Source organism: Myotis lucifugus, unplaced genomic scaffold, assembly GCF_000147115.1.
Source record: "Myotis lucifugus unplaced genomic scaffold, Myoluc2.0 scaffold_862, whole genome shotgun sequence".
Lineage (NCBI taxonomy): Eukaryota > Metazoa > Chordata > Mammalia > Chiroptera > Vespertilionidae > Myotis > Myotis lucifugus.
The window spans coordinates 133883-142617 of NW_005871910.1; the positions used below are offsets into that span (position 1 = coordinate 133883).

The window sequence follows — 8735 nt, forward strand, 5'->3', positions numbered from 1 at the left end:
CCCCACAGCAGGCTGCCCACCCCCCATGGCCTCAAATGCTGCCTAGGTTGAGGGACCCTACCCATGCAAGAATTCATGCACCAGGCCACTAGTTTACATTATAATATAATTTAAAATATTCACTTATTTTTGGTTCACACATTGATTATTGAGAAGTCTGTTGCTTTATTTGCAAAAGGTAGAGATACAGGTTATCTTTCACTGTAAACCTGGAGACTCCCAGAGGCTCCAGGAGGTTTGGGTGTTCCCCATCAGGCCTCCAGCCTGGGGCACTAGCCGAGTATCCATGGGGCAGCATTCTGGCCTTTCCGGGTATATGCACGTCCCCTTTCTGAAATGTGAGGTCTGGGTCCTTCCTGGGCTAGTGGATGGACAGAGAAGCATACACAATGTGCTCATCTGGGGGCTCATCAGATGTGGAGAAACGGGGTGCAGTTGTCTTCTGATTGAGGGCCAGGAGGTTCAACTGGGCGTAGGTCACACACTCTGGGGTATCACGTGCAGCAGCCTGGAGCAGGGGGAGAAAGAGGGATGAAACATGGTGGGGGTTGGGGAAAACCTGGAGGTCTGGAGAGGACGGGACCCACCTGACTGTCCATCTGTCTGTCCTCTTCTGCTTGTCTGCCCCTTGTGTCCAGCAATCCCCCCAACAGAGGTGAAAGAGAGGTGGCCATTCGCTGCCTGGGTCTTGGTCTGGAGCGGTTCACCTGGGTGTATGTCACTCCCTGGGAGCCTTCATCCTGCCTGTTCTGCTGGAGACAGTGAGACAGCACAGTGACTCCTTGATTCCACAGTAGAAATCCTCCTGTCAATTATCCTCATGTTGCCAGAGAGATGGTTTACACTTTAGATAGATCAGGTCCCTCTCCTGGTGGAATCTGCAGGGCCTTCCCAAGCCTTGGGGGCTCTGGATGCTTCTGTGGTTCTAACTCTTATCCTAACGTGCTCTCTCTTGCTCACTGGGCTCCAGCCTCATGGCCCATCCTCCTGAAGAAGCATGTCCTGCCTCAGGACCTTTCCCTGTCCCCCCACCGTGCACTCTATCCCCTCCTCTTGCATTGTTTCTTCACAGAACTTTGCTCTCTGGGACACTGTCTACATATTGCTTTCCTCACCCACAGGTGAGCTCGAGTCATGTGGAGACAGTGTGGCTCCGGGCTGCACAATGGCCCATAAATGAAGCCAATAAACAGTGAGCCCTGTCACATCTGCTGGGTGAATGAATGAAGGGGATCCTGGGGACTGTGGGTGAGTCATTCATTCCTGCCTCCTCCTGAGACCCGGGGCTGCACAAGGTCAGACAGAGGACGAGGGGCCGGCAAAGGGGGCCACGTAGGAGGGGCCATGAGGTTACAAGGAAACCAGGAGGAGTGAGTCACAGCAGGACGACCTGGGGGCCCAGAGGGGAGGTCAGTGTGGACGCTGCTGAGAAGCAGGTGAGGTGGGACAGGGAAGGGTCCTTGGTGGCCTGGACAGGAGCAGGGGTCTCACCGGAGGATCCAGCTCCATGCTCTCCCCAGGCTGCAGGTCCTTCACGGAAGCATCTGCTGTGGCAGAATGGGGGGGTGTCTCCTGGCAGGGCCCCCAAGATCTCAGGGCTGAAGACCCCACCTGCTCCCAGATGGACCACTAACCCAGGGTGAGGTGAGGTGCCAGGTCACTCAGTGTGGATCTCAGTCCTTCTCACCCCTCACCCCCAGGCTCCCAGCCCATCTCCTCCCCGATCATCCCCTGAAATCTCTGTCTCCCCTCCCCCAAGGCAGCTGTCTCTTCCTCTCACAAAGAGCCTCTTCGTGGGCGTCTACAGCTGGGCCGGAGCTGTGGGAGGAGAGAGGAGTGTTAGGGGCAGAGCTGGGCCATGGGTGGTGGAGGTCTGGGGTCTTTGTGGCAGGAATTACCTGCTCTGTGGACCTCTGTCCTTGCCCTTGGGGTGTGTGGTTCCTGCAGGAGGTTGGACATGAGCTCCTCTCAGGGCTGGTCCAGAGGGACAGAATCAGCCCTGGGAGATAGGACCCCTCCCCCTGTGATTCCACAGGAAAAAAGGAAAACGTAACACACACGTGTGCATATGTTTTATGTGATTCAAAACGGTGAAAGATGACCTTGTATTTGTGCTGAGATTGTTTTCTTTCTATATTTCCTGATTTCAAAATCTCAAGAAATCCTTTTCTCAGATGACCTTCTCCATCCATTTGGTTTTCCTGTGGCAGGTGCTCTGAGCTCCCCTCCCTCCTATGACCCAGGTCACCCCATTCCCTACTCACCTGACACCCTGCCTTTGCTCTGACGTCTGTGTCGGAGGAGGAATAAGACGAGGAGGGAGAGAAGCAGGACCAGGGCCACCGAGACCCCGATCAGGAAGATCCTGTACCATTTGAGACCTTGGACAAGGGTGGTGTCATGAATGAGCCAATGATGCCATTTCATGAGCACCTACTGTGTGCCAGGGTCTGTCACTCATCTCCTCTCATCTCACAGCAGTCATACACCAGGCATTGCTGACCCCACCACCCACTTCATTAGGCTCAGAGAGGTTAATCATGTGCCCCAGGTCACCCAGCCTGGAAGGGGTGCGGCTGGGACTGGAACCCAGTACTGTGGGTTCCCTGTGCTGTCCTCATGCTGCCCCCCAGGGGGACACCAGCTTCATACTCTGGGCTCCTCATCTGCAGGATCCTGTCCAGGTCTCATCTGGAGCTGAGGGTCCTTCCTCATTACCCGCCTCCAGCACAGCAGGGACAGGGAGGGACAGGGTGAGGGGTGGACTCTGAGTCTCTCCTTGACCCCTCTCCACCCACAGGTCTCTGACAGCCCCCTTTGGAAGGATGGGCTGGGCTGGGGGCTCTATCTTCCTGAGCTCTGTGAGGCCCTTCTGTCACCTCATCTCCCAGCAGCCTGTGAGCAGGATGGGACCAGGGATGAGCAGACAAGAACCCGACACTCAGAGGAGAGAAGGGACCGCCCAGCCCCACAGCAGGAGCAGCAGAGCCAGGAGCTGAGCCAGGGCTGATCCACCCTGTTCTCTCCTCTGAGCTAAGCCTGAGCTGAGGGGGAGGACTGGGTGCCCGGACCCTGGTCCTGCCTGTCCCTCCCTGTACAGTGTCACCGTCACTGAGACAGAGGGGACAGGCCCCATAACATCACGTCCTGAAAGCTTCCCTGTGAGGCCCCTCTCCCAGGAGGTCAGGGTTAGAACTGACAGGAAATCTAAGCTCTGGACAAGAATTCTTTCCTTTCACACTTGGAGACACTGACGCGCAGACAAAGGAAGGGCGTGTCCAAGTCAGCAAATCCAGAGGGGCCTGAACCCCTTATAGCTCAGCCCCTGTCTGCAAGGAGGCACCCACCACCTCCCCACGGAGCCCCTCACTTACCCATCTCCGTGCCTGACACTGTGGGTGGGAGAGTCCAATTCTCAGAGCCTTCAGGGATGAGGATGGGGCAGGAGGGGTGGGGGCCGTCATCTCCCCACATGTGCTCAGCACCCGCTCCCCCAGCCTGTGCCCCATATCCCCTCTGCCATGACCACCCCACCCATCACTGCCTCAGACCCTGGGACTCCCAGCCCCCCTGGGACACAAGCCCGTCCTTGAGGATCTGGGTCATTCGATCCCTTGACAGACTCTCAGGACTTGCTGGGTGGGCTGTGCTCCCTCTGAGCAGAGCTTCCCGGGGACTCACCAGCTGTGGAGGGTGGGCCCTGTGGGTGGGGGGCTGGGGCCTCCAGAGGGTCCTGGAAATGAGGACAGGAAGAGGGTGAGAGGCTTGGCTGACCCTGGACTGATTTCACACAAACACCCCCTTTCATCTGTGCTGTGTCCCCATGAGGCCCTCCCACTGCTTCAGTATCCAGGTGTGGGGAAGGGAGTGGAGAGGGTGGGAGACCTCTAAGGAAAAGATCTCCTAGGGGTGACCATCCCTGCAGCCCCTCACTCCCTTACAGCCCATAATCCTTCTGGGGACAGGACCCTGAGCTGACAGCTCAGCACACAGGGTCAGGGGCCCCTCACCTGAGACCAGGAGCTCCAGGGGATCACTGGGGTATGACAGCAGGAAGGGGGAGGTGATGTGTGAGCTGTAGCACCTGTAGGTGCCCCCATGGGCTGAGGTCACAGGGCTCATGGAGAACTCTGCCTGGGACTGCAGAGCTCGGTACTTTGATGTAAGACGCAGTGGGGGATCGGCTGCTCCCTCCTTGGACAGAAGGAACGTGTCCATCCAGGTTTGGGACTGACACAGCAGGGTCACATTCTCTCCTGAGGCCACCCCGGGGCCTGGCTGCACCGATAGGAAGGGTCTGTCAGACAGGAGTCCTAGAGAGAGGGAGGGAGGGTGAGGGCTGCCAGCCCACCTCGTTCTGAGCTGAGTTACCAGACTTCACTCTAAGGACCCTCCTCTCTCTGTCTCTGTTTCTCTGAGTCTCCCCTCTTCCCTCCAACCCCCTGCCTCTCTGTCTCTCTCCCTCCCTGGGGCCTGCACCGTCATTCTGGCCTCACCACCTGAGAACCCCAGCAGGGCCTGTGCAGAGTCTGGGTCCCTGACTGAACCCACTGGATCCTCACCTGCCACCAGGATGTCCAGGGGGTCACTGGGGGCCGACCACTCAGAGGAGAGGTTGTATCCACCATAGCATCTGTACCGGCCCCCGTGAGAGCTGCTCACAGTGTCCAGGGAAAAGTGGGCCTGAGAGAGCCCGGCCTGGGGCTGCAGGACAAGGCTCTGGGGGAGGTCCTTTCCCCCCTCCTTGTGCAGAGCAAATCTGTCATAGCCGACATCAGAGCGACACTGGAGGGTCAGGCTCTGTCCAGAGGCCACGATGGGGCCCTGCTGGGTCAGGAGGGAGGGCTTCCCAGACTCACCTGGGGAGACCAGAAATGAATTACAGTGTCTGCTCCTACCATCAACCCCATTCTCCTGGCCTGGTCCCCATGTCTCACTGTTTCTCTCCGTGTCTCTGGCCCAGGTGCCCCTGTACTCACCTCATCATCTCCCCTGGGGCTCCACTCACAGCGAAGACGCCAATTATGTATCCAGTGCCTCAATCATTTGATGAGAAAATAATGGGACTTACCTGGAACCAGGAGCTCCAGGGCATCACTGGGGAGTGACCAAACCTGGGGGCTGTACCAGGAACAGCTATAGCATCTGAACGTCCACCTGTGGGTGGCGGTCACGGGGCCCACAGGGAACAGGGCCTGGGACCGTCCACTGGGCTGTGGCTGTGATTCCAGGGTCCAGGAGAGCCTGTGATCTCCTTCCTTAGTCAGAAGGAACCTGTCAAATCCCTGCCCTGAGCCACACTGGAGGGTCACGTTCCCTCCTGAGGGCATGACAGGGCTGGGCAGGGCTGAGAGGCTGGGTTTGCTGTAGGCTCCTAGGAGAGGAGGGGGCAGCATGTTAAATGGGCTCACACCTCCCTCATGTCCCCCAGGGCTGGGCTGTGAGAGGGAGACACCCTGAGAGCAGACCCCCTTCCTGAGGGCAGAGCCTGAGGCTGGGACCCCTGAGTGTCCTCTCACCTGTCACCACCAGTACCAGGGGGTCACTGGGCTCTGACTGGCCACTGGGACTGCGATAGTAACAGCGATATCTCCCTGCATCAGGCTTTGTCGTGTGTCTGATGGAGAACTTGGCTCTGTCCCCGGGATCCAGTGTCTTCTGTTGGTACCACCATGCTGTGCTTCCCTCTTTATACAGACGGTACTCCTCAGCCTCTGGGGTCCCCTGACACCAGATGGTCACGGAGCTCCCCCAGTTGATCACAGGGCCTGGCTCAGCCCAGAGGGTGGGTTTGTGGAAGGGCCCTAAAAGGAAACAGAGGCTGCTTTACAAAGACTTTCTCACCCTCATCCCAAGCTCAGCCCAAGACCCTCTCATTTTATCACCTCATCCCAGCACCTCTGTGCTCCGTACTGAGCCCCAGGGGTGAAGTAAGAGGAGGGACATGGAGCCTGGGGAGGACTCACCTGCCTGCACACGGGTCCTCTGGTCCAGACTCAGCCCTGGAAGAGAGTCCCTGTGAGAGATTTGCACCCGGAGGTCTCAGCTGGTTCCCTTCCCATTACGGCCCCGTCCAATTGAGCTGCTTGAGCCTGACGTTCCCCATGAACAAGGAGTTGTAACCATCCTGTCCCTCCTCCTGCTCTCCCTCCTTCCTTCCTTCCATCCCCGTGTCCACAACTGACCGAGGCAGAGAAGGGCAGAGAGGATGGATGTCATGGCGTCTGCTCTGAGGGCTCCTGCTCTGCAGATGGAGGAGGCCTGGGCCTGAAGGACAAAGACGCACAGGATGTGGTGGGTCCGGAGCTGCTTCCGCCTTCTGTGTTTTCACAGCTGTGGACCCACAGCCAAGGGAGGACCCCGCCCTGGGCCTGGCTCTGCATCTCTCCCGGATGAGGGCCGAGGGGGAGACACGTTCTCAGGTCTCACCTGATCCTCGGGGTCTCTTGTGTCTGATGGTCTGACTCCTGCTCTGATAAGGGCGGGACCCAGGTTCTGGTCCTGATCCGCCCCTGAGAGTCTGGCTCTGAACAGCCCAATGGGACAACGACCACGGCTCTTGATGGAGCTCATTTATAAAAGACTCTGCTGAGCAGTTTCCCAGTAGCCTCAGGATTTCCAAGACTTTCCCTGGTTCAAGGGTCCTGGTAGGTTCCCATAACTGCCAACCCTTCATGTTTCTGGCCTTTTTAATTTTCATTATTCAGTGTAAGTATTGGTACCACCCTGTGGATTGATGCACATTTATTCCTTCAATGACTTATAAAGCTCAGCACCTTTTATTTTAAAAAAATTGGTTTTTTACTCCTCACCTGATGGTATTATTTCCAATGTTTTTTAGAGAGGATGGAAGGGAGAGAAGGAAGGAGAGAGAGAGAGAAAGACAGAGAGACTGAGAAAGAGAGAGAGAGAGAGAGAGAGAGAGAGAGAGAGAGACATCAATGTCAGAGAGATACCAATTGGTTGCATCCCACATGAGGGTTGAGGAGCAAACCTGCAACCAAGGTACATGCCCTTCACCTGGAAACAAACTTGTGACCCTTCGGTGGTCAGGGTGATGCATTAACCACTGAAAAACACCAGGCAAGGCGAGCTCATCACCTTTACGTAATGTCACTGCAGGTTTGCATGTCAATATCAGTTGCTTGATAATGGTGTTTGCTTGCTTTTCTCTTGCTCTCTGCTGCCACATTACGGATCTGTAATATTTCTTAGGTGATCTGAGGGCCAGTCCGTGGTCCCATTTTGCCATCGCAATTATCCTCTTCCTGTCTCGCTGGTGTCTATGAGGAACAGAAGTTCTTCATGATAGTGATTCTCTGTGTCCATTTCCCCCTAAGTTCTTGTCCTTGTGTCCACATGAAAAAAAAAAATCTCACAAGTTAATAAGATAGTTTGGTAAAAGAAATAGTAATTGATTTATTTCTCTTGTTGAGAAATGTCTCCCATCCTGCATTGCTTATTGCAAATGCTGTGAGGCAGGTAAGATGTTCACCGTGTCCTAGAGACTCACCCACTGGCCCAGGACCATGTGATGGAAAGACCATGACCTCCCCACTGAATCATCAAGGTGACTCCACACGAGGGGTCTGACCTGGAGTCTTCTTTCTTCTCCTTTGGACGAGGTGTCTCCGATTTTCAATTTCTCAAACCTCCACCATCTCCATCTGCATTGCATGGCTGGTTTCGTTTCTTCCATATCTCAGTCGAGAAGAATTCTCACCATCTTTGTGGGGCAGGTGTTGGTATTGCTGAGAAGTCAAGGGAGGAAGTGCCCTGCTCAAGTGTCCTTCAACCATTCAGGATGTGGTAGCGCCACATTGATATTTAATGTGTGTCTGTGTGTGTTGCTGCTTTGGAACAGGACTCCCATGAATGTTGTTCTTGTCTGAGTCCTGATGAGTCTCCACAGTTGGAAGAGGAGAGTGACACCCGGCATCAAAGGTGCTCTGAAGGGGCAGAAATGACTCAGATGATTCACCCCCAGAACCTGAAGAGATCCCGCTGGTCCCAGAGACAGAAAGTCAGGTGGAACCTGTGTGACACATAGAACCTGCGTCCCAGGGCCAGGAAAAGGCGCTGAGCTGCCCTGTGGGAACAGATGCATCTTGCACAGCCCCCAGGCTCCGCTCCTGCACCCCTGAGCTCACTGTCCTGAGGGCCCCTTGGTTTTTCCAGTCCACAGGCACAGAGGGAGAAGAGACTGGCTCAAAATAGAAGTTCAATAAATTTGTGCCCAGGTCTTAGATTACAACCTGGGAATTGTCTCCAACATGCTCTTCTACTCAAAGCATAGAGATGAAATAAACAGAATTAGACAAAGAGGTACAGTCTGGGGGACAAGAGGCAGTGAGGAAGCAGAAAGGATTCTGAAGGTTTGATGGAGAGGGCTGGTGAGCAGGGGCTCTGCTCACAGAGACAAGAAAGTCAGGGAGAGGACTTTCTGTTCTCACCCTGTGATGTGAGGGTCCATCCCACATGCCTGTCCATCCTGCATTGCTTTCTGTTGGGTGTCTCCCTCTCACAGCCCAGCCCAGAAGGACATGAGGGAGGTGTGAGCCCATTTAACACTACCCCCCAAGTCAGCCATTGCATCCACCTCCTTCCTGGGCTCTGAACTCCACACCCTCACTCCCTTCTCCAGTTCACCCTCCTCATCTGCTCTTGCAACTCCCTTTCAGGAGGTGTTTATGCCTAAATGCTTCCATGGTCTTCACTGTCTTCAGGGTGAATCC

At 55.5% G+C, this 8735-nt stretch overlaps 1 pseudogene; it reads right to left on the reverse strand.

Moving 5' to 3' along the window:
* Positions 1-361: 361 nt before the first annotated feature.
* Positions 362-6219, reverse strand: LOC102435402 (annotated as a pseudogene).
* Positions 6220-8735: the final 2516 nt, after the last annotated feature.